This window comes from Montipora foliosa, chromosome 1, assembly GCF_036669935.1.
Source record: "Montipora foliosa isolate CH-2021 chromosome 1, ASM3666993v2, whole genome shotgun sequence".
NCBI classification, from domain to species: domain Eukaryota; kingdom Metazoa; phylum Cnidaria; class Anthozoa; order Scleractinia; family Acroporidae; genus Montipora; species Montipora foliosa.
This window is the reverse complement of record NC_090869.1, coordinates 53,018,453-53,035,952: the sequence shown is the minus strand read 5'-3', so window position 1 is coordinate 53,035,952 and position 17,500 is coordinate 53,018,453. Positions and strand designations below refer to the sequence as shown.

Here is a 17,500-nt window from a genome sequence, read left to right as displayed (position 1 = left end):
GATTCGATTTCGGCCGCGGACCAACGCTTATTTTAACACCAACCGGTCTTAAAATAACTGAGGAGAAAGCTCCGCCTTTGTAATAACATCCGAAAATGGTAAGACTTTCAAGTATTCTCGGATAACGACTCTAAACCGTAGGCCCCGTCTCAAAACCCTTTACCGTTCACAACCCAGAGGGACGTAGAAGAACCCACACACTGCTCGTAAAGAGTAGGGCATGGAGTTCCCGATGTTGTGGTCAGGCCTCCTTTCATTTATTTATGTGCTGGGTGAGATTGCTTATGGAATGATAGCGGCTGCCAGCGGCGCCAGTGTATGCTGATGTCCGATCTCACCCATAGATCACGTGCTTGTAAAGCGTATTTGAATCTGTCAATAGAAAATGCGCTATATAAATTTATTACCATTACCAAATTCATTATTATTATAATTATTATTATTATTATTATTATTGTTATTATTATTATTATTAAGCAGATTGTTAAGCAAGCAGCAGAGCCACCTAATGACGAGGATGTCGCTGGCGCGCAGCGACGTGCGCGTCAAGAAAAAGCTGACAGTGCGCGGCGTGACCTAGAAGACGTGACTGAGTTTCTGCCTTTGAAAACCCAGCGAGCTGTTGAATTTATAAAGGAGAAAGGTGCCTCTAGTTGGCTCAGCGTTATACCTTTAAAAGAAATGAACTTCACTCTTAACAAGAGGGAGTTTAGGGACGCAATTAAGTTGAGATATGGTTGGGAACTCAATGACATCCCAACAGTGTGCGTCTGCGGGGACTTGTTTGACGCTGACCATGCTTTGATCTGTATGCGTGGAGGATATATCATACAACGGCACAACGAAATTCGAGATCTCGAGGCTGAAATTCTGCAAGCGGTGTGTACTGACGTCGAGGTGGAGCCGGTTCTCCAAGAAGTTACGGGGGAAGTGCTGTCGAGGGGAGCCAACAAGGCCCCTGACGCGCGGCTGGATATCCGTGCGCGGGGCTTCTGGGCGAGAGAACAGTCTGCGTTCTTTGATGTTAGGGTATGTCACCCTAACGCAGACTCGTACAAGAATCTCACCCCGGAGCAGATTTACAAGTTTCACGAGAATGATAAAAAGCGCCTTTACTCGTCTAGAGTTCTTGAGGTAGAACGGGGCACGTTTACACCATTCATCTTTACCACTACTGGAGGCATGTCTAACGAATGTCAACGTTACCATAGCCGTCTTGCTGAGCTACTGGCAGTGAAGAAACAGGAGAGTTACGCTTCCACTATCGCATGGATTAGGACTCGAGTCTCATTTGCCATTTTGAGATCTGCATTGGTTTGCCTGCGAGGCTCGCGTTCTAGGAGGAGAACTACCTCAAATATACAGGAGACTGATCTAGAACAAGAAGTCTCGGTCGCATGTAGATAGTTTTTGTTCTTCTGTAAATAGCGTTATCCTCTGACACTGAGTTTATGGCAAAGAGCGTCTTAACATTCTATAATATTGATTTATAATTTTTCTTTCCTTTATTTTATCAAATCTATAATACTAAGAGTTGTTTAATTTTTTTTATTTTTTATTTTTATTTTAATACACATGTTTATAGGAAACGAGAATTTTTAAAAAAAATAATAATAACTATTATTGCTATCATTAGAATTAGTACTAGTATTTGTATCTCTATAAGCCTAATACTTGTTTTAGAGTTCTTTATTTGGTTTTTTCAGTGTGTATATTTTTACTGATAATTTTGAAATAAATTATTATTATTATTATTATTAAAAAATTATAGTTATTGTTATTGTTATTGTTATTAATATTATTTTTTTATTAACTTTTTCTTAAGGAATTACTATTATAGTTTATTGTGATTTAGTCGTGTTCAACGTCGAATATTTAAACTTGATATACATGTAGTCATCTTTTCGGGAGTTCGCTTCAGTTCAGTTCAAGTTAAGAAGCACGCGAAGGGCAGTCATTTGTCCATAATGTTTCGCAGCAAGCTAAGCTACAGTGCAGTTTCCATTACTATTTTGCCTTCGGTTGTCCAGTCCCCTATCTGAAACGAACGTGTGATTTCTTTCTTTCTTGGCTCGCTTTAGTCAGGTCATTTTGTTCCTTTTCATTTTAGTTAATTACGTTTCTCTCCTTTAATCTCTACCATGCAGATAACCGCCACTGATCAATAAACTGCCATCAATTTTACAACGATTTAAAAAGCCCGGAGATGCTGCAGCTATTGAATCTTTTGTAAAAGTCACATACAACAACAGTTTTTTTTTAACATTACATTTGATTGGCAGAGTAGTCCAGGCTCAACACCAGCAACTACGTTTCCTTCTTTTTGTGCATTCTGTGCACTTTCCTTAAGGTACCATTGAATTTTATGAATAATCACGGTCACCGTGGTCGGATGAGGCCTACGGTCTAGGAAGTTTTTGAATTTATCTCCTTAGAGAAGGTAGTAACAGAGTGAGTTTGTTCACAACTAATTAAAAGAAAAAGAGTTGAGACTGAAAGCAGAGCCAGAAATACCGTAAAATTCCAAAAATAAGCCCCTTCATGTATAAGCCCCTCCAAATATAAACCCCCCAAAAGCGGTAACGCAAAAAACTCTCCAAATATAAGCCCCCGGGGAGCTTGTACTTGGAAAATTGCCCTCAAATACAAAGTAAAACAAAGCGAAAACGGTAAATTTACGTCCAACTTTAAGGCTACCCAAATCGATTCGGATACGCAAATTTCCCTCCGTAGATAAGCCCCTTCCGAATATAAGCCCCTCGAAAAAGATTCTTGAAAAATATAAGCCCCCGGGCTTATTTTCGAAATTTTACGGTATGTAAACGGCTTTCTCAATGCGCGCAAAATCCACAACTTTTGAAATGGAATATTGAAGGGACATTATGAAGTCAGATTTTTTGTCCAAAACCCAAGTTTCTTTCTCTTAGCTTCTCACTTTGAAAATATCAACTGACAATGTGTCTTGACTTCTAAAATGACCGTAGCTCCATTCAATATTGAGTAGGGCCTAATTAGAAAATGTGAGTAGAAGGTGACCATGATGACATTTTACTCCATTTTATCGATGTAGAAATGCATCGTCAACGAAATAGTTTTCCTCTTTTGATGTTGTGTTCTGTTGGTGGCTTTGCCAGTCTGCGCTCGATGTGGTAAGTCTTAACTAAGTAGATTAATAATATTATTTTACGAAGTTATAAGGAGACAAAATAGTACTTTTTTTGTCGGATCAACATAATACAACCAATATGCTATCGCTAACTGAACATCCGAAAACTAAGGAAGTTTTTGCTATGCCAATGGTTACACTTAGTCCACGCGATTGTTTCTTCAATGTATTTCTGAATGTTCGCATGATAGTGAGTCGAGGTTAATAAAGGGACACAAAGTTTAAATAATGACAATGTAAAATTTTAAGACGGGTCTCTTTCTTTTGTTTATGAAACCGTCGGCTGCTTCAAAGACACCTCCAATCGAGCCATCCAACCATTGGAAGGAAAAGATTCCGTTCTCGATGGATCGTATGATGCTCGAAAGAACGCCATTGCAAAGTGCGCCTTGGCTGCAATGCGAAAAGGATACAAGATGTTTGCAGTTCAGAATGGAGGATGGTGCACATCCAGTGCTACAGCGGATCAGACCTTGACAAGTACGGCAGATCTGCAGCCTGTGGGTCCAATTGCGAAGGTGGACCGTGGGCCAATCAGGTATACTATATCACAGGTGAGTGTTAATGGCATCCGTTTGACAACTATAAATGCGAGGACTACAGGGTAAGATACAAACTATTGGAGCGAACCGTAGTCTCTGTGATAGCCTCCAGGTATAGTGAGTCATTGCTGGCGGACATCTTGGACATGCTTTTGTGAATTTCGAGTAAAGTTCACTGGCCTTCAGTTGCATGATAATATTCAGGTAATCCAGGTCGCCATGCGATGATCATGATCATGATCATTCTATGCCAGTGCCGCAGCGAACCAGACCGTTGACAAGTACGGCAGATCTGCAGCCTGTGGGTCTGAAGGCGAAGGCAGACCATGGGCCAATCAGGTTCACGTCATCAAAGGTAATATGTCGATGAAATGTCTATTAAATTCTCAACCAAATAAAATGAAGTGTTTATTGCAGACAAAAGGCCTAATGAACCGGTGCGAAGGACTAGCGTGTTCTTCTTCTTCATAAAACACTAAATTTGCATAGTGGTGTTCGTTGTGACTGTCTTCGACAGAGGACAAATTTGTAGTGAAATCGTAAATAAGAAATAGGATAGCAAGTTTCCATTTGCTCCGGTTCTTTTAAATGCTCTGTACAGTTACTTCGATTTTAATGATGAAATGGTATATATGAAATGAATCATATATGAACTGCGGATATGAAATCAAGTGAAGCTATGATCTTCACAGTTATGAACGCAGTTTAAGCAATTGCCTAGAGAAGCCTGAAAAATTCAGGACTTCAACTGGGTTTGAACCAGTGACCCCGCGATTCCGGTGCGACGCTCTAACTAACTGAGCTATAAAGCCACTGAAGTCGGGAGCTGGTCATATGTGAGTTCTAATGGTCCCGTGAGGAATGAATCAATGATGAAATGTGGCTTTATAGCTCAGTTGGTTAGAGCGTCGCACAGGAATCGCGAGGTCACGGGTTCAAACCCTGTTGAAGTCCTGAATTTTTCAGGCTTCTCTATGCAATTGCTTAAATTGCGTTCATAACTGCGAAGATCATAGCTTCACTTGATTTCATATCCGCAGTTCATATATGATTCATTTCATATATACGATTTCATCATTGATTCATTCCTCACGGGACCATTAGAACTCACATATGACCAGCTCCCAACTTCAGTGGCTTTATAGCTGAGTTGGTTAGAGCGTCGAACCGGAATCGCGAGGTCACGGGTTCAAACCCCGTTGAAGTCCTGAATTTTTCAGGCTTCTCTATGCAATTGCTTAAATTGCGTTCATAACTGCGAAGATCATAGCTCCACTTAATTCGATTTTGTTAGTGACCATTGGCCAATCAAGGTTATGTCATCAAGGGTAAAATGTCAATGAAATGTCTATCAAATGCGCAAAAATTAAAAACGAAGTGTTTTATTGTGGAAAAATTAAAAGACCTAATGAACTAGAGCGAAGGACTAGCGTGTACTTTATCTTTGTAAAACATCTGGGGGGAGTACTAAAACAGTTTAATACGGGGAGCCTCCGCCCCCCTTACCCTTTTATATACCATTTTGCCAGAAAAGATACTCCTTTTGTATACCTTCCATTGGAAAGTAATGAAAGGCTTTTTAAATACCTAAATGACAGATTTCCCAACCCTTTCATATTCTTCGACTCGTGAAATCCCTGCCCTTTCATAGACCTGAATCGTAGCCTGCGTAACAAGCGTTCCTGTTCGACAGAAGAGCTCCGAAACGATTTTCTGGAAACTGGCCGCTCGAAAGTTGGGACAAGAGACTGAGGGAACGCTTGCAAGAAGACCCCCTATTTTTTAAAAACCCCGTTCGCCCTCGAACGGGGGCTTCTGATTGGTGCGGCACAGTCGTAATGGATTGACAGGTGACAAATTTTCGACCAAAATGTTTCTTGTTAGTTCTAGCGTGACGGAGACAATGCCGGAAGATGTGGAAGGTTTTGAATCGTGTGTTGAAGTTGAGCGAATCGGTTCTCGGTTTTACATTGAAAAGGGAACAAGAACTGCCAATGCGCCATCTCTTTAACTTTATAGATGTAATGGCCGTTTTGCCAACAGAGTTCGGAAAAAGCTTAATTTTTCAGAGGTTTGTCATGATTTGCAGAGTTCGAAATAAAAAAAAAAAAAGGAAGAACAGGTGTTCGCGCTAAAACTCATGCCAGTGAAAGTGAGAGACGTGCACGTGTCATGGATCTACAAGTTGAACAAGCAAGGAGAGAAGCTCAACGCCGACTGGAAGAGGAGCGCAAGCGAGCCGAAAATCTCGAACAGGAAAGGCAATTACAGGAACACCGACGCATAGGAGAACTCGAATACGAAGCCGAAAAATTGCGAGTAGAAGATCAGCTTGACATCCGTACTGAAGGTAAAGGGGACCTAGAAGATATTGAGAGCCGTTTGCGAGGTTTTGAAGATGCCGAGGAGGAAACTGTTTACCGTGACATTAAATCCCAAATATTGGAAAATGTAGAAAATCGTGAAAACGCAGATGTCCCTTTACCTCAGCAAAATGTGAAGTTGCCGTCTCCGATTAAATCGTCCACTTTGTGCAAGCAGATTCCCCAAATCGATCAAGCATATTGTGACACGGAAGAAGGCCTCAATGTTTCGTGAATCAAAGAGCTTCCGGCTAAGCAGCGTACGACAACTGGAGAAACGAACTTACAGTCAACACCAGGGTTCGTGTCTGAGTTCAACAACGTCACATGACCTAAACGGGTGATAACTGTCAGGACCTACATAATGTAACGCAACTCGAAATGTCACTAACATCTTTTCCCCTCCTGAATAACAGGGGATCTGAAATTCGAATACAACTATAATTGAAATACACCCTTAACTTTAGATCATAGTTCTCCGAAGTGTTCTTGACATTTATCCTCGGTCTCCCGAATCTCCAGTGGAGAGAGTCTGGTTATTGGTCGCTTAAGGGTCTTGCCATTAACCCGTACGTTCACCACTCGCACAAGGCCGTCAGGGCCAGGGTACGTATGCTCAATGCGCCTAACATTCCACAGTCGCCTCACAGTTCCAGGATCAATAACAATGACAACATCTCCAACCTGCAAATTGTGGTTACGGAAGTACCATTTCTGTCTTGATCAAATCTGCGGTAAGTATTCTTTCATCCATCGGTTCCACACATGCCAAGTGAGCTCTTGTAGTCTGCTCCAGCGCTTTCTGGGATTAAATGGCTGGGTGTCAACGCTCTCCGGTACAAAATCACCACCTGTCTGCCCGATCAGAAAGTGATTTGGAGTCAAGACACGGTCGTCGTTAAGGTCATCACTCACAGCTGTCAAAGAGACTTTCTACCCCAGTGAAGATTGTTTCCAACTTCTCATCATTAACTTGTGCATCACCGAGTACAGCAAAAATAGCTCGTTTTGCTGACTTGATCATAGATTCAAATACTCCACCAAAATGTGGCGCTGCAGGTGGGTTCCATTTCCAACTCACTCCTTTATTGGAGGTCATCCGTTGTATCTTGTCGTGGTCTAAAGCAGAGACTAGGTCTCGCAGTTCCCTCGATGCGCTTACAAAGTTCGTTCCATTGTCACTTAACATTTGCTGCGGCCATCTTCTCCGAGCAGTCATTCTAACAAAGGCGTTAAGAAATGCATCACTGTCTAAAGACGACGCCATCTCTAAGTGGCAACAATGGGTCTTCAAACACCGAAACAAACACAAATAGCGCTTAGCTCGCACTCTCCCACGTCCCTGCAAAGTTAAGAAAGGTCCTCCAAAGTCTACTGCACAGCTCTCGAAAGGTCTGGAGGATTGCTGATAGTCCGGTAACGGCGCCATTTGCTGGCTTGCTGGCTTTGATCGAAGTCGTCTTGCACATTCAAAGCATTCTCTCGTGACTATTTTCACTTGTTCACGAACAAGGACCACTAAGTATTTTCCCGTACATGATTAATCGTATAGTTAAGCCCCATCTGATTATCCTCTAATTCATGGTAGTACTTTACGATCAGTCCTGTGACATGATTCGTCTTAGGCAGTATGATTGGACACTTTACATCATATGGGAGATCGTCCGCATGTCGTAGTCTGGTGTTGGACCTCATAATGCCATTAACTAATATTGGATTAAACGGTGCCAAAGTACTTCCTCGTAGGATTTCCTTATTCCTTCTCAATGCCTCTATCTCTGCTGTATACACCTTAGACTAAATCTCCCGAATGATAAATTCCTCGGCGTTTTGAAGCTCCAATGTTCTTCAGTTCACTCTCTCTTTGCTCAGCTGAGTTTCTACAATTCTCTGTAAAGCAGCGCACCCACGCTGTCACACGAACTAAAGACAACCCAATTTCCGGTTCTCCTTTTGTTTTGACTCGATACCATTTCGAGAATCTTGAGGGGCCCAATCGCCACACCTCTTCGACTCTAGCCGCTCCTTAACCCTCTTCAATTGTTTGTTAACTGATAGCATCCTTTGTCCCTGTTTCTTTTGTTCTTTTATGTTCAAGGTTCTATGTTGACGTTGGCTTGTCAAACTTGCACTCTGGCCAGCCTTATTTTGACTTCTTGAGAAATTTGGGCCTATTCCACCATAAGTCAGCGTGTGGTCCTCTACGGTCTGGCCTCTAGTTCCAAAGTCGGCGGGGTTTACATCCGTAGGAACATAGCGCCACTGATTAGGAGCAGAGAAGTCATGAATTTCTCCAACACGATGGGCTATGAACGGTTTATACTCTCTACTCTGACCTTGGATCCAGTACCCCACATTTATACTGTCCACCCAATAGGTCACTCCATTTGTAGATATCTTAAGTGCAAGGCAAACTTGTCTTGTTAATCCGAGTAACCAAGCCCTTTCACCGTTTCGGCCGCCTCTCCTTCTAAACGACTTTCGAGCCGCTTCATTTTAAACTGAGCTGACAAATTTGTTTCATCCACACAACTGGAAAAAGCTTCCCACTACGACTGATATTCTTTCTTGTCGCCCGAAATTTTTGGGAGTCGAATCCGCTCGAGCTGTTTGTTGGCATCGATCACGTGACCATCTTTGCCATGTGCGCCCTCAAATGTGCCGATCTGGCTTGTGTTATTTCCTTCGCTTTCCTTGCTGTTACTTTGCGATAAGAAAAGCCGAGCTTCCTTTGTCTCGTTGTCCACACGATCTATCATTTTGTTAACTGATAGCATCCTTTGTCCCTGTTTCTTTTGTTCCTTTATGTTCAAGGTTCTATGTTGACGTTGGCTTGTCAAACTTGCACTCTGGCCAGTCTTGTTTTGACTTCTTGAGAAATTCGGCCCATTTCACCATAAGTCAGCGTGTGCTCTTCTACTGTCTCGCCTCTTGTTCCAAAGTCGGCGGGGTTTACATCCGTTGGAACATAGCGCCACTGATTAGGAGCAGAGAAGTTATGATTTCTCCAACACGATGGGCTATGAACGGTTTATACTCTCTACTCTGACCTTGGATCCAGTACCCCACATTTATACTGTCCACCCAATAGGTCACTCCATTTGTAGATATCTTAAGTGCAGAACAAACTTGTCTTGTTAATCGTAATCCGATGAGTGCACCCAAGAGTTTTAATCTGGGGATGCTCACTGCTTTCAATGGTGCAATCCTTGACTTCGACATAATCAACCGAGTAGTGATATTGCCATCCTCATACACATGACGTGCGTAAACTACAGTTGTATATGCATTCTCTGACACGTCACTGAATGTATGAATGCTCACTGAGTTCTTCCACTTCAGGACTTGGGTTTTTCAAACACCTTGTTCAAGTTCAAGATCCTCCAATTCTCGAAACCACTTTGTCCATTCTCGCTGATGAGGTGTCGGCAACAGTTCATCCCAATCCCGTGCCTCCAGCCATGCCTTTTGTATCAACAACTTGGACCTGATTACACACGGTGATAAGAAACCTAATGGGTCGTAAACTGATGCTGTTCGCCTTAAAACACTCCACTTGGTAAATTCAACTCCATCTAACTGTAACTAGTGTCTAACGAAAAAAAATCGTCAGCTATGGCGGCCCACAGAACACCCAGAGTCTTGGTTATTGGCAATTCTCTCTTCTCCAGGTCTATCGCGGAAGTCCTCTTTTCTTCCGCAACGTCAGCAATTAGCTCCGGTTCATTCGAGATCCATTTACGGACATGAAACCCAGCCAAGTCCCCTAGCTCGGTAAGCTGCTTTCTTGTTTCCTTCGCATTCCACTGTAGGTGCTGATGGCATCAGATCATCCATGTAACAGTGTTCTAAAACTGCATTAGCTCCCAGTGGGTAAGTCTCTTTGTGAAGTCTGGCATGATGTTGCCAAGCGAACTGCACACAAATCATCAGTAACACCCTTAGCCTGCGTAGCAAGCATTTCTGTTGGGTTTCCGCGCAAATTTCGATGTTTTGGCCGCGGGAAAATTGAGGCAAGGGCAATAAAGAAAGAGGGAGGAGGGGGAGAGGATAAAAGGAAACGCTTGCAGACAAACCTCTGGAATTTGAAAACTGCCCACTTATTCTGTCACACCTGAGCGCGCTCATAGAGGTTTGAAGCTGTCAGCGGCTGTCATAAATTGACCAATAAAATGTTTCGCCTTCCGTAACGGAAGTTACCTTTCGCAGACACGTGCTGAACAAGATCCTTGACAAGATATTTCGGAATCAACACGCGTACGGTGGAGGAATCTCAATTAGTCCGAGCGACCAATGCAGGCTTTGGAGTTGCAATTTCAAAGTTAAATTTGGTAATTTAAGGCAAACAAGCTATATTTCAACAGAAAATCTATCCAATCCGTCGCAAAGGAAGGACTGCAAGGAACAAGTTTTAGTACAAATCTGCCAGAAAGTTGGACTTGAAGTGGTTAAATGTAAGAAATATTCAAGTCGAGTTTGTAATTATTCTGATCGCAAGATTCGAAATCTTGGATCACTCTATTGGTTCGTCAAGAAATCGACAGAAGGTGAAATTAGTAAGTCAACTCCAGCAAATAATAAAATAGTAAAATAGCGATAATCTCACATCACCAGCCAAAGCGACTGGCTCCTTTCTAAACTTAACTAAAACATCCACAATGTCACTTTGCAACTTATGACGCGGTAGTGATTCACTGTTCAAGCTTTTTCCGTCTTGCTGAGCTGAGCCGTCGAAAACAACCCGAACTTTGGTTCTGGCTTCTCTGGCCTTACAACAGGGAAATGTGGAAGGAACCATTATGATGGTGGTTTTGGCTCATCAACCACTGATTGGTAAGCCTTTGCCAGCTTCTCACCTTTTATTAATTTCTTCTCGACGGTATGGGGGCGTTTCTCTGCCATCTGTCGGTTGGTTTGGGGTGGTTTTTGGTGGCACACTTTACAGGGACAATCCCTTTTCTCTTCTGCGGTACCGAAGTAAGACTTAGTCGAGCTCTTTCCTCTTACACTTCCAACACTGGACAAACCATGCTTAATTTCTAATGCTTGTACGTGGTACTCAGCTTCCTCAGCAATCCAGCGACACAGCTCTTCAAGAGACTGCACGATTCCCTTTTCTTTACAATCCATCGGTAGTACTGGCTAAGCAGAGCTTGAGAAAGCTTTTCCAGCACAATTGCATACAGTGTTCCTCCTTCCAGGTCAGAATACTTCTTATTTTCCTTTGAAGAAACCACAGTTCTCTCCACTATGTCGGCAAATCTTTGTAGCTCTCTTGGATTATCAGCGTTTACTGGCCTCATCTTATGAGCTCATCGATATGGGCTTGAACCTGTCTCCTGTTTTCCCCATACTTTCGATTCAACCTTGCCTTAGCCGCTTCGTACGCATGATCCGAGTAACCAAGCCCTTTCACCGTTTAGGCCGCCTCTCCCTCTAAACAACTTTCGAGCCGCTACATTTTAAACTGAGCTGACAAATTTGTTTCATCCACACAACTGGAAAAAGCTTCCCACTATGACTGATATTCTTTCTTGTCGCCCGAAATTTTTGGGAGTCGAATCCGCTCGAGCTGTTTGTTGGCATCGATCACGTGACCATCTTTGCCATGTGCGCCCTCAAATGTGCCGATCTGGCTTGTGTTATTTCCTTCGCTTTCCTTGCTGTTACTTTGCGATAAGAAAAGTCGAGCTTCCTTTGTCTCGTTGTCCACACGATCTATTATTTTATCCGCTTCATCACCAGTTGAAGCTGCCAGCGATGCATGCTTATTTTCACCGTACAAGGTTTGAAGGGAGTCCAACAGCTCCAACAATTCATCCCGTCGCTTGTCGATGTCCTGTGGCTTTTCCGTGAGATTTTCCTTGTTTGGCGTTTTCGTCGATAATTCCGCCGGTAATTCGTTCAGAAGCTTCGTAATACTTGTCTTGAGGGTTCTTTTTGCCTTCTTTAACTCGTCTATTTTTCCATCCATAATTCCTCCAGTTTAGTTCTCGATATAATTCCTGCCAAATGTTCCCACGTTCTAATGAGTCCCTTAAAAGTTCCACAATACTGGTTCCGATTACAGTCCAATCGTTACACTGATGCGAAGATCCAGCTCCCGAAGGACCAAAATATAGTTTCTATTCCTAGACTGTACGCTTTTAACAAAACAAAACTATTTCGACAAATCTCGACAAGTCTCGAGCCAAGTTGCATAAGTGTCCGAGTTCAACAACGTCACATGACCTAAACGCGTGATAATTGTCAGGACCTACATAACATAACGCAACTCGAAATGTCACTAACATCTGTTATTGGCTAATTTGTTAATAGCGGAGCTCCGTGCGCGCCGAAGGCGCGAAGGCTTCTGAAATTTTAACTGACCAAGCAGAATTCAGCGAGCGGCAATCAATTTGCCAGTCCACTTTATCCAGTTTATGGATTGGTCTAGCATGTGATTAACGACCAGGATCGCTTTTGAACTTTATTCTGTAGAAGAAGCAGACGTTGCTGAGTGAACATTTTTACGACGAAAGCCCTTGGTTTGTTCAGCACTTTGATGTCCGATAACTGAGCCGCTCTAATATAATGAGTGTTGTGTCAATCACATTTGGTCGTCTGACCATATGAAGTTTTTTTCAGCTCTTGTTTGTGTCCATCATGAACGAACTTCAGGTGAAGCGCTATGCTGCTTTATGCCAACTTTGATGGCTTGTGATGAGCTTGCCTGCTGCCCAACTTGTTGTTTTATTTGGGCAAGATTGGTCTTATCGGGTTGGAACTCGAAGGGACTGTGTCACGATAAAGCGCATGTGTGAGCTTGATTGACAACCACACAATTTTCAACCAATAGAAATCTCCACACGACGTGCGCGAGATGAGATATTTATCGTTCGATGTATCGTGGAAATAAAATGGCGAAGCACAAGCAGTGTTTCCGCAGACCCCTTAGGAGAAAAACGTAAGGAAACTCGATGAAATTGTTTCGGGCAAAAATGTGAACCTTTTGTGAAATTTCCAGGCCTTTTTCTCAATGGAACTCTTCACTTGTCATGCTACATAGCCTCGAGTGTTCTGCAGGTGAACGTCAGGGATGACCGTGGAAAACTGTAGGAAAAATATCTATCTTACACAGAGACTTGCATATGTGGAACAGGGACGAAAACAAGCATGAAACAAGGAAGGCGATAATATATGTTGAAAACTCTTTTTCCACAGCGATTGCGGTTTCCGGCAGGCCGAACAGACAGGCTGAGTTGTTTATCAAGGCCTGTTAACCGGTAGTATTCGAGCTCCGATGCGATATTCTCAATTTGAAAGTGCTAGTGAAAAACAGGTGTCGCTGATGTGCCTCAGGGAAATCAAGAACATTTGATGAGCGAGGAAGAAAAGAATCAGAAGAAATCAAACATTCAGAATGTACAATCAGTGATGAATACACACTCCATTTTAGAAAATCTCCATGCATTCAAATATATTTTGGTTGCTTTACTTGCCGTAACTTGTTCTGCCAAATCACCTGTATAATGTCAATTTCACCGTTCAGCTGATAAGCATATCACGTTTCACGATTTCTCCAAAAAAAAAAAAAAACGTTCCTAGCCAGTTGTGACTAGTCAAAAATTTATAGAAGTCTTTGTAGGGAGTTCTCTTCTATGTATGTACATCATAAAATCAAAGATTTTTGAGGGCAGGACTTCTTTCACGGAATTGCAATGTACCACATTAATAAATAGTCTCTTTCCCTAGGAGTTGATAAATATGGCATGGAAACTGGCCATAAAGGCACTACAGAAGGGAGTGGGAAGCATGGATTATGATGATTGCCTTCTTATGGAACAAGATGAAAATGCCTCTGACCATGAAGATGCCAGCTCCTGACTTGCGGATGTACCATAGTCAAGTGGACAACCTACATTTGTATTGATCTATTTCATGCCTTCCAAATAAAATGTTCTTCTGTTTTAGCTAACGAGCCTTTCTAGTCTTGCTATGACAAGCAACTTTCAAAAGAATATCAAAAATGAGGGAAGTTGGTGTAATTAACATATTAAAAATACAAAAAACTGTAGAGGTGGTCACCATTTATGAAACTGGTCTATTGACCAAAAGCCAGTTCCTGAATTGGGCAAATAAGGTAACTGCCATACTACAGGTGTATGAGCCAGAACATCAAAAACAAAGGATGTGGGGATGCAACTGTATTTCACAAACAAGGCACTTTTGAAAACTCTGTTTGAACACAATATTTATACATCCTAGATGCACAAGGTGACTGCCCTTGGAAGAAGGAAGAGGAAAGTTGTTCCCTCTGCTGTGTGCATGTACTTTGTACTAGAAGACACTATCCCCTAAGCAACAGGTGTTTAGATGGGTTTCCGAACTGTCTAAATGTTGGGAAGTAATAACAGACAAAACCGCTGTCAGTGTGTGGTTTTTCAGTAAAGGGAACCTCCACTCCCACATAAAAATATCAGGAAATCTCAGGATCCCCTCTTTTAATAATTATTTTCAGCATACCATCACCCCCAATGACTGACTTGTTTTAGTTGCCTTGTTGTGAAACTTTGGTTTAGGATAAAAACTATTTTTAAAGGCAATTTAGATTTCTTCTGGTTTAGACTGACTTAAACTTTTGCAAGAATGAAAATTTTCTTAGAATAATAATTAATGCTTTCACATCTTCAAATAATTTGATGCAGACATGTATATGAACAATAATAAAATTTGATTTTTCTTGTCTGTCATCTGTATTCACATGTCACTCTCAACACCACTTTTTACAATAACTGTCAATTTCCCAATATCACAGCACTGAATTGGAATTTCCATTTTTTGTATTTACATTGTTTTTTTTTTTTTCACTGTAGTTTAAATTATTTCAGTTTGCAAAAGCTATGCAATAAAATTGCCATGTACAAAACCACACAATAAGAAATCACACCAGGAGACAAAATTCTAAAGTTATACAATATATTACCATGAGACAAAACTCCAACAACGATTTCGAAGCTACCATGTGTAATGTATGGTCAGCCCTTATCTTGGGTTAAAAACTGTCAAATCATACACTGTATATCTTGTCCTGGTTTCAACTCTGGCTTAAGTGCTACATGTCACAATGACCCCACAAAACTTGGAGAGAAAAACAGTTTATATAATTATTACTTCAAGTTACTACCAAAACTGAAGCAAAAAGGCAAGGCTTATTAGCTTGACTTGAGCCATTCCATTGACACCTGACTGTTAGTAATTTCATCACTGCAACACGTTATTGTGAGGGCATATATATACAGTAGCTGAAAGTTTTGCATTTAAATCTCTATGAGCTGCTTATTTGTGAAAATCTGTTTCTGCATCTTGCCAGGAGCTCATGAGCTGGAAGAGGTTCACTTTCTACAATTGTTGGAGAAATGATTCTGGGATTGTCAGGTTCCAGACAGACTTCACGAGTGATGAAATGGTCGTCGTCATCAATGCTAAGTTTAAAATTTTTTTCCACCAGCATCCAAATATATCCACAATCTTTGGACACCTTTAACATCCTCACGTCCCAAGATTTTGTTCTCTGGTTGTATTTTCTTGCAATGATGGTGTCAGCATGATCCTCAGTGGTGGAAAATGAAAAGCCATTATGATACCAGTAATTCCAATCAAGGGTAGTCAACTTTTTCCTTGCTCTGTAAAGCTGTTCCCTAGAAAAAAGGTTATGGGCCAGTAAATATGAAAAGCCAGGAAAATTATTAATAATTGCTATCAACAGTAATCACTAGTTACAATATTCCACTACTGTTACATTCAGCCGATGAACCTAGGCCTGGACAGTCATTGACTGCCCAGGGTCTGTGATTGTTCATTTGAGGTAACCCTCTCTGCCATAATTCCTTTTGTAAGCCAAACAGTTCTGCCTGTTGGTACCAATTGCAAACATCGACTAAACAACAACCCATGAGTTACTGAACTACTAGTGTCAACATACAGTGTCCTTTTAGTTTTCAACAATGAATATACCCATACTTCATGACAACATATTTCTTCATTTACAGTATTAATAACTACCATCATACTGCTGTGCTCATCATTGTTGATAATTATGTGTAAAAGTTGCGTGAAGGGAATTCTCATTGACGTGTGTACATCAGAGACATACTATTTGAACATTCCAAAGGACCAGTATGCCAAAAGTGATCCGTGCTTTTCACAAATAGTTTTACCAGGTGGGTTCTGTTTGACTAAAATGAACACAACTTACTGTTTATTATTATTATTATTATTATTATTATTATTATTATTATTATCATTATCATTATTTAATTATTATTATTTGTAAAATTTATCATCAACATGATACGTCTTGCATATTGTATTCAATTGCTTGATAGAGTATTAGTTGCATGGTGTATTTCAAAATATTTGATCAAAAATGTTACGCTACTCTGTGCAGAAAGGTAGCTAAATGAATGTCAAATGAATGTACCGGTAAATTGGCTTTCAAATGATGCGAAATAAACTGAGCAGATCTATCATGCTTGACCCTATTCTAATCAGAAAAAAAATAGAACAACAAAAATTTTCAGCACTTCTTTTTTACCAAACAAAAATTATCATCTACCGTGGGCTTCCACAGCTAAATCGAGACGCTTCCTGCCACGTTTGAAAGCTGAAGCCAATTGCTCATTGTGCGTCCCTACACTGAAAGCCATCATTTCATGATATGGCAACTGAACTGACGGATAAAAAACACGAATAGCAAAATAAAACGCACACTAAGCCGACGACAAAGAATCATAGTGCTAAAGGGAAACCAATAATCAGTGTAAATACTAACCCCATTCTTCGTCCCACCTCCAAGGACAAAAGATGTTGTGCAAAGGCCGTGTCAGTGGAATCGACGCACATACACTTTATTTTTTTCCAGCTTTCATGAACATCTTTCGCTATATAGAGCTTTCGATGTGCCTTCTCCCATCTGCTATTACTTGTTTTCTTCTTTGTTTGGATGCAAGGCGGCTACGAGGTGTAAGAACCTTTCGACCCGAGCACCTTCGCCTGATCCGGCTTTCGTGGACACGAACTTTATCTACACAGATCCCAAAAACTAACACAATATGGCGTCAAAGTCCTTCGTATATTACCAAACTGAAGTTTAGAAATGTTATTACAACTTTGGCACGTCTCACTGTGTCGATTAAACAGGATTTCCGTAATTGATACTGGCTTTGAAAAAAGAACCGTTGGGTCAAAAATCAAACAGCCGCACATGCGCAATAGAGTGCCAAAGGCCCTTTAATAGTGAGGGGAACAATTTTTCGTTCATCTGCTGTGCCAAACAACAAACAATCCTATTGGGTGTTCCACGTGCTTGGCGAGTCTTTCAAGACCATCGTCTATCAGATCTGGAGTGGAGTTTTCTTTCAGTGATTACAACTTGCGATCGTTCTGCA

The 17,500-nt window shown here is 41.3% G+C and overlaps 1 pseudogene; it reads left to right on the top strand.

Moving 5' to 3' along the window:
* Positions 1–17,500, top strand: part of LOC137971185 (uncharacterized) — a 225,030-nt pseudogene that overhangs the window by 27,840 nt on the left and 179,690 nt on the right.